The sequence below is a fragment of the Oryx dammah genome, unplaced genomic scaffold, assembly GCF_014754425.2.
Source record: "Oryx dammah isolate SB20612 unplaced genomic scaffold, SCBI_Odam_1.1 HiC_scaffold_9, whole genome shotgun sequence".
Classification (NCBI taxonomy): Eukaryota; Metazoa; Chordata; class Mammalia; order Artiodactyla; family Bovidae; genus Oryx; species Oryx dammah.
In genome coordinates this window covers 3,244,540-3,252,303 of record NW_024070193.1, presented here as the reverse complement: position 1 = coordinate 3,252,303, position 7,764 = coordinate 3,244,540, and the positions used below count along the sequence as shown (strand labels likewise).

The 7,764-nt window shown below is 51.9% G+C and overlaps 1 protein-coding gene across 6 annotated transcripts in view; it reads right to left on the bottom strand.

Annotated features, from left to right (window-relative positions):
- NR2C2 (nuclear receptor subfamily 2 group C member 2) overlaps positions 1-2,040 on the bottom strand; it is a 109,705-nt gene extending 107,665 nt beyond the window's left edge. For 3 of the 6 annotated variants that reach the window (XR_005722141.1, XM_040246694.1, XM_040246697.1), the window contains exon 1: positions 1,716-1,802. The gene's annotated coding sequence lies outside the window, so the exon portion shown is untranslated. Of the gene's footprint in view, positions 1-555; positions 919-1,715 lie in introns of those variants that run through there. The other 3 variants (XM_040246693.1, XM_040246696.1, XM_040246695.1) reach the window with 2 other exon arrangements.
- Positions 2,041-7,764: the final 5,724 nt, after the last annotated feature.

The window sequence follows — 7,764 nt, the reverse complement described above, 5'->3', positions numbered from 1 at the left end:
CAGGGATGGGGGAGCCTGGTGGGCTGCCGTCTATGGGGTCGCATAGAGTCGGACACGACTGAAGCGACTTAGCAGCAGCAAAGTGATTTTCTGATGCTTTCCCACCAAGTCATGTATTCAACAACTATCCATTTCACGGCTTTATTTTCCTTGACTCTCGTTGATGATTCTTCTCCTTTACCATATTTCACAGACTTCAGCTCGGAGGGAGAGGGGGGGAAACGGATGGAGCGATGAACTAGCGGAGAGCCTCACTGCACACCAAAATGCCCCCCCTCCTGGGGCTCTGCACTGGCCCTTTTCTCTCACGCTATTCCTTCCTTGGTTTCTTCTATTCAATCACCTTCTCACAGAGGCCTTCCCTGACCACTCAATGGCAGCTTTTTCAGGCCTGCAACACATCACCCCACACCCCCAATTCTAGGAGAGCAGGGGCCTGGTCTACCTGGTTCTCTGAATGTATTCCAGGACCCTGGGCCGAGCGAATACATATTTAACCAACGAATGAAAAGACAATACTCCGGATTCCCCTCTGTTCTCTGAAGCCCTCCATACCCGTAAGCTTTCCACTCCAGGTGGCTCCACACTCCATTTTCAACAATAACACCACTTCTGCAGGACTCGAGGTTTGCAAAGTAGCCTGGACTCCATTTTCTGAGTTGAGCACCTCACACGACCTGAGAAGGGAGGTCCGGCCTGCTAAGAGCGCCCATCCTCCCATTTTAGGCTCGATGAAACTGAGCCTCAGGAAGGGGATTCGCCCGCAGCCGCGCCGACAACACGGGCAGGAGCCCTAAGAGGTATCGATTCCACAACGCCCTATCCCACGAGCCGACGGCCCTGGGTTCAGGATGCTTCATCACCTTTATTACTACTGTGCAGCAGCACTCACTCCGGACGCGCACCAGGCGGAGGGCGCGCCCCAGCCCTCGCCGCGTCCCCGAGCGTCCCACGCGCCCCCGGCCGCGCCCCGCCCCCCAGGCCCCAGGCCCCGCCCCCAGGCCCCCGCGCCGCGCCCGGGTCTCTGCTCCCTCCCCGCCAAAGGCGCCGCGCCGCGCGGGGACCACCCCCTGCCAGCAAGGCCCAATCAGCAGAGGCCCAGGGGGCGGGGCCGCGAGGCCCCGGCCCGCCTATCTGGGCGCCAATTGACCCCCTCAGCTGTCACTCATAAGGTCGCACCCGCACACCCGCCTTCCTCCCTTTCCTCCAACCCTCCCCTTCAGGGGGGAAAAAAAAAAAAAAACAGAAACGGCGGTTGGGCCACGGCGGTCGCCAACGGCGGGCGGGAAGCGGAGGGGAGAGGAGCCGGGGAGCGAGGGAAGGAGGGCTCTGGGAGGAGCAGGCGATGAAGGAGGAGGAGGAGGGGAGCCCGGCCCAGCCGGAGCCGTCGCCGCCGAGGACAAAATGGCGGCGCTGGCGGAGGGCCAACTGTGAGGCGGGGCCGCGGTGTCCCCCCTCCGCCCCCACCCTCGCGCCGGCCGGGCCGGTCAGGGGGAGCCCGCTCGCCTCGCCGGCCGCGGGCGGGGAGGGGAGGGGAGCGGCCCGGCCCACTATGCAAAGCGGCCGGCGCCACCGCCCCGTGGCAAAGGTAAAAGGGCCGGGTTCAGCCGCCGCCGCCGCGGCGCCTCCATGTCCGCGCGCCAGGCCCGCCCCCTCCGCCGCCGGCCCGAGCCCGCCCCGGCCCTTTTTTTTTTTTTTCCCCCTTCAATTTTTACCTCAGGATTTGGCGCCAAAGCGGCCTCGAAGCAGGTCCCGTGTCTGCGGCGGGTCGGCCCCCGGCGCGGAGGGCAGGGCGCGGGGGGTAGGCCGGCTTCCCGGCGTCGGCGTTTGGCGGGAGCCCCCGGGCCGCTTAGGCTCGCGGGGCAGCTGGCGAGAGACGGGACGCCGAGGTGGGAGCTGGACGGCGGGGGCGGGCCCGGAGGCGCCGCCGGGGTCGCGGGGAAGGAGGGGTTTGTTATTGTTTTTGTCAGTGAAAGGTCAGAGTTCGTGACCCCGGTGCCGCCGCCGCCGCCGCCGCCGCCCGCGCGCTGGGAGGAGGAGGGCGAATGTTCTTCTTCCTCTTCCCAGCGCCAGCCTCGTCGCGGCCGCGGGGGGCGGGCGAGCACGCGATTGGCTGAGGCGCGCGCGCGCGCCGGAACGCGCCGGCCGCGCCGCTCCGGCAGGCCCCTCCGCGGCCGCGGCCCGGGCGGCGGCTCCGGTGTCCGCCCGGGTGTCCGTCCGGGCTCGGCCGCGCCGCCATACGGCCACCACGGAGCTTAAACGCCGAGGTCGTCGGGGCGTGGGGTTGGCTGGGCGTTGTCAAAGGCCGGGAACGCCGGCCTCCCCGTTATTCGGAGTGGCCCGCCCGCTAGCTCCTCGAGGCCGGGTGGGGACCGTGTTCTCGCCGTAACGTCCCCCACCCGGGCCTCCGCCGAGCCCAGCCGAAGCCTCTGTGCTTGTGGACTGAAGTGATGGCGGCGGAGCGCCCGGAGGGCGGAAGTGGGTGGTTTGTTGGGTGGGCGTTGACCTGTTCGTGCTCTCGGTCCGGATGATCCGAGGATGCACCAGCTTCTGGGAGTATCAGGTAACGTGTTGAAGCCCTCCCAAGCCTGTCACTGTCTTTTCTGGAATATATGCCCCAAGTCTTACGTCCAGAGTCTGCTCGCGATTTGAAACTGAACAACAGTGCTTCCGTTCAGTTCAGTCGCTCAGTTGTGTCCGACTCTTTGTGACCCCATGGACTGCAGCACGCCAGGCCTCCCTGTCCATCACCAACTCCCGGAGCTTGCTCAGACTCATGTCCATCGAGTCGGTGATGCCATCCAACCGTCTCATCCTCTGCCGTCCCTTGTCCTCCTGCCTTCAGTCTTTCCCAGCATCGGGGTCTTTCCCAGTGAGTCAGTTCTCATCAGGTAACCAAAGGATTGGAGCTTCAGCTTCAGCATCAATCAGTCCTACCAATGAAGTGCAACAATGCTTAAGTGTATAGAGTTGTAGAGTTGCTTACGTATACAAATACAGTTGCTTCTCGTGATCCTATGAATCTTGGGTTGTAGGTATTCCCTAGATATTTCTCTTAGTGATGGTTTGACCTGCTTTGCATGGTGCAGACTGCCGTCTTATTTGGGACGCCCTGAACTGCATAGGCCAGACCGCTTGATAACCGAGCTTTTTGATAGGCCTAAGATCCGCTGCTAATTGATTTTTTTCCCTGAACTTTTCTTGTTTATTATTAATAAATTCTTACTCGAAGGTGGATGATTTAACTTTTTTTTTTCTAACCAGTAGCCATTTAGCTTTTATCAGTGTGACCTCAGCTTTGAGTATTTTGTCCATAATCTTGTAATATTTTTACTTGATAGGAAATGCTTTAACACACCCATTTTCCTTGTTTTCACCTCTCAAGGAAGAGGAAGATGAGAACCAGAAAGGTCAAATGATATGCCTAAGGGAACACAGTATGTTGATGATAAATCCTTGTAAACATGTACTGCTTTGTAATTCTGTACTTTCCTCCGCCCAAATTAGGTTTTCAATGTTGTATACCACTTCTAGCTATAGCTTTAAAATAAATACATTGAGGTTTTTTGTGGATTTGGGGGGGGGGAGGGCGGGGGGGGAAACAACTGTACTAGATTTTGAAATGAATACTAAACAATAGTGTTTCTCTGGTGGCTTATGATTTTCTCCATTTAATACTCGCAGTTCTGTGAACAAGCCACTGTTATTTCATTTTACCTGAGGTAAAAGAGCTGATGCCCAGATAAGTGACCTCTCTGTTGCTACAGGTGCAGAAAGTGAAGCGAAATCTCCGATACAGCCCTTTTGAACTTTTCTGTTGTGAGCCACGCCGTATCGGTTTGCTCTGTTTGTAGTACTAGTCAGTAAATTGCCGGTTAAAACCTCGGTTACTGTTAATATTAACAGTAATAGCAGGACCTTCCTGGCGGTCCAGTGGTTAAGAACTTGGCTTTCCAATGCAAGGAAGAGGAGACCTGGTCCAGGAGCTGAGATCCCACATGCCTTGTGGGCAAAAAACCGAAGCAATATTGTAACAAATTCAGTAAAGACTTTTAAAAAATGTAATAGCAAGCCTTCATAATCTTGAGCACTTTTCTGCCTCAGAAAACAGAAGTACTTGGACATGCACTGGCAGACTGCTGTTACAGTATCAGCAGGTGACAGGCCTCTGCAAACTGAGGTGGGCACTGCCAGAGTGCCATTTTTTTGCTTCACTGTGTGTTGGGCAGAAGTTTTTAGTGGTAACTCTTAAGTGACTTTGTAACACTTGATGGATTTTATAATAACAAAAATACACACGTGTTACACTAGCTATACTTTTTTTTTTTGACTTAATAGGAAGTATCTATATTTGCATTCACAGTTGCTTTGAAAGTTGTTTTATCAACCTTTATTCTTGATTGGGGAGTGCACGTCAGAACTCACAGGCGCATGTGCATGCTGGGTCTGAAAGCTCTGGGTGGGGCCTGGCATGAGCAGGTCATTCTGATGGCACACCACAGGCTCAAATCACTGAGCGAACTCCAAAAACATGTGGCGAAAAGAAAACTTCTTGTTCAAGAATTTCCTTTAACTGCTTGACTACCTGAAGACTGCTTATTCACAGAAGCACTGGGAATGATCTATCTGGCAGTACCCAGCAGTTGTATCTGCATTGCCTCAGCACCTACCCACACTGAGCCTGTACTGAAATGTGCCTTGTCCTTATCTCAGCCCTTAGCACAGTACCTAGTACACGGTGGGTATGAAGTGGGCACCAAGTGAATGCTTTTCCCAGCAACAGTGTACGATGAATAGTGTTGGTATCATCAGCTCGTTTTTACGGATGAACTCAAGTGAAAACATGGTTTAGTTGGACTTCCTGGAGCTGGCCTGTGAGCCCGGGGCCTTCTAGCTCCCTACACAGAGCTTGTGAATGAGATGCAGGAATTCCCTCCTCGGCCTCTGTGGTCCTCTGGACAGGTCTTTTTTCCCACAACACTTAAACAGGTCTGTTCTGCAATCATTAACTGAGAGCAGGAAGTAGATCACGCAGTTTTCATTTTGTACCTGAGTAGATGTTTTTTGCCATCCAAGCTTATCTGTGTTTAAATGATAAGTGTTAATGAAAATCGTTTTAATTAAATAATAGTTGTAGATGTGCTAAATTTTTCAAATTACTATTATCAAGTAGAGTTTCTTTTTACCTAAAAGGTATGGCTTTTGTGATAGCGTAAATAATGGTTTTTCCTTTTTATTTTCATAGACTAGGAAGACTTAATTACCTTCATAAGTACTTATGTACATCTTTGTATCATTTTTCTGTAATAGCTTGTTATTGTACATACTATTTGTGACAATTCTGTCATTTATATAATTATGACATGTTTGTAAAATAAACTTTTAAACCTCATATAATTGTTACTAGCCTGTTTTAAAAAAATAACTTGGAATATGAATAGATGTAATCACTGAATACCAGATTGCACATTCCTTATACTTACACATTATCCTGTTTAATCTTCACAATAACCCTGTGAAGTAGATGGTATTATCTTTTTTTTTTTTTTTTTACAACTGAAGAGGCAGAAAACCTTTAACAGAGGGAGAATAACATCTGCAAAGTCACCTGGCTGGCATATGCTGGGACATTTATCAGTAGTGATTTCTGCTAAGTCATATATATATTTATATATTTTGGTCATGCTGCCCAGCTTGAGGGATCTTAGTTTCCAAACCAGGATTGAGCCCACTCGCTGGGCAGTGAATGGTTGGGGCCACTAGGGAATTCCTTCTGCTTCGTCTCTTCTGTCCTGGAGGACTTAGAAAAGAAGGAAACCTTTCTCTTCTACCCACCTCTGATTCTGTCACAGTCGAGCTTTGTCACGGTAGAAGGTTACTTGGGGAAGTCTCAGCTTCTGTATCAGTGGCCCTCATTCTTCCCAGGTAGAGGAAGCCCGGTGCTGCAGTGGATGGATGGTTCTGGAACATAGGAACACTGCAAGAGTGGGTCCCAGGCCACTCCGGAATGGCTTTTACTGACTCATGACTCTTAAGGGATTTTTGTTGTTGTTTCTATTTGGTTTTTTGGCCACGCTGAGCAGCATGACCAGGGATATTAAATCCCTGGTCGGGGAAGTGCCAACTCTGGTTTCTGCCCCCTGGCTCCCATGCCTTAATAAGCTGTACTTGGTTCACATTATCTTGAAAACATGAGGGAAAATCAGATTATCTTCTCAGAAGAGGGCACCTGCTGGGACTTCCCTGGTGGTCCAATGATTAAGACTCCACGCTTCCACGGCAGAGGGCTCAGGTTCGACCCCTGGACGGGGAACTAAGATCCTGCATCCCACGAGGCATGGCAAATAAATAAACCTACTTTTTAAAAATCTGCCTGCCCTTGGTCCCGTTTTAGAATATGCTCGGGAGTATGTTGTGTTTTTAACTGTCATCTAATTGGGCCTCTTTGAGTCAGCCCTGGAGTTCTTTACTAACCCAGCACCCCTTCAAGAGCTAAGCCACTTGGGGCTGTCAGCCGTCTAAAACAGCATTCCTTGAGTTTGCTAAGAGATGAGTTCCACCCCACAGCCTGTTCACCGTAGCCCAGGAAATGCACCTCAAAGCAGAGATTCCTTGGAAAAGCCTCTCTTAAGTGCTTTGCTTTGGATTCCGCCCTCAGCCTTGGGGAGAGGGGCCGCTGCTAGAGGCCTCCAGCTTCCAGGGAACTCTGGGTGCAACAGTCAAGACTGAGGGTCTAAACAGCACAAATCCCCTTGGTTTTACCCTCACATTTGGCCCCTCCTCCTCTGGCCCCAAGTTTAGGTCTTGTCTCTGTCTTAATTGCTGTGGTTTCCTAGCCTTCCTAACTAATCCAAGTAGCTTCCCCCGTATCCATTCACTCATCCACCCTTCCTTGCTCCCTTTGTGCTGATGCTGAAACAGCCACTCCTAGCCCTCTTCTGTTTAAGAAGTTCTTTTAATGGTTCTGCGTTGCTTAGGGCTGAAGGGAAAACTCAGATGCCTAAGGTGAGGACCTTGAGTGGGGGTAGGAGTCTAGCAGGCAGTCTCAGGGAGGCACCATTCGTATGTTAAATGGTGCTAGGGATCCCTGGTGAGCTCACTACCCACTTAAAGGGATAGAGCCCCCTCACCGGCACCTGGAATGTGGCCCAGAGACACCGCATCTCAGATTTCTCAAGAGAAGCCAGGAATCCAGGCGTGTAAATGTGAAATCTCTTACCTTTAAAGTACTGGCAGTTTGCAACCGGTTTCTAAACTCTGCAGGCCAAGCAGCATCTCTTACGGTTCTGGGCCTCAGAACTAGTTTGGGACCTTTGAGTAAGCAGATAAAATCCAAACTCCTGAGCCAGGGTGATCAAAAGCCCTTCCCAGGGGTCCTTTCTGCCACCTTCAGATGGCAGTGGTGGTCTTTCGACAAAAACACTAGAACTCAGAACTGTGATTCTATTGAGCATACAGTTTGCATCTCAAGAAAGGGAACTTGGCAGGCAGAAAACAAGCCCCCGCGTTTACAAGTTGAATCCAGAGAGAGAGAGAGTGAGTGTGTGAGTGTGTGTGTGTGTTGTGGATGGGGGCCTGTTCCTCAAGTTGAATCCAAAGTGTGTGTGTGTGTGTGTGTGTGTGTGTGTGTTGCGGATGGGGGCCTGTTCCTCACACCCCCCATTTAGAAGTTGAATCCAAAGTGTGTGTGTGTGTGTGTTGCGGATGGTGGCCTGTTCCTCACGCCCCCCATTTAGAAGTTGAATCCAAAGTGTGTGTGTGTGT